The sequence below is a fragment of the Egretta garzetta genome, unplaced genomic scaffold (assembly GCF_000687185.1).
Source record: "Egretta garzetta isolate BGI_Z169 unplaced genomic scaffold, ASM68718v1 scaffold508, whole genome shotgun sequence".
NCBI classification, from domain to species: domain Eukaryota; kingdom Metazoa; phylum Chordata; class Aves; order Pelecaniformes; family Ardeidae; genus Egretta; species Egretta garzetta.
In genome coordinates this window covers 1,300,076-1,300,299 of record NW_009260609.1, presented here as the reverse complement: position 1 = coordinate 1,300,299, position 224 = coordinate 1,300,076, and positions in this window count along the sequence as shown.

Genomic DNA, 224 nt, shown 5'->3' with positions numbered 1-224 from the left:
TGGGGGGGGGAGAAGGGTTCCTCTGCAGGAGGGAGAGGGCTCCTGCCCCACAAGGAGGGGTCCTGCCTTTCCAGAAGGGAGGGATGCTGCCCCGCAGGAAGAGGGGTGCCACCCCACCGGAGAGGGGTGCTGCCTCGCTCACAGGAGGGGATGCCGATCTGCAGGCGGGGAGAGGCGCTTTCCTGTAGCGGTAGGGGTGCTGCCGCACGCCGGGCGGGGCCGGG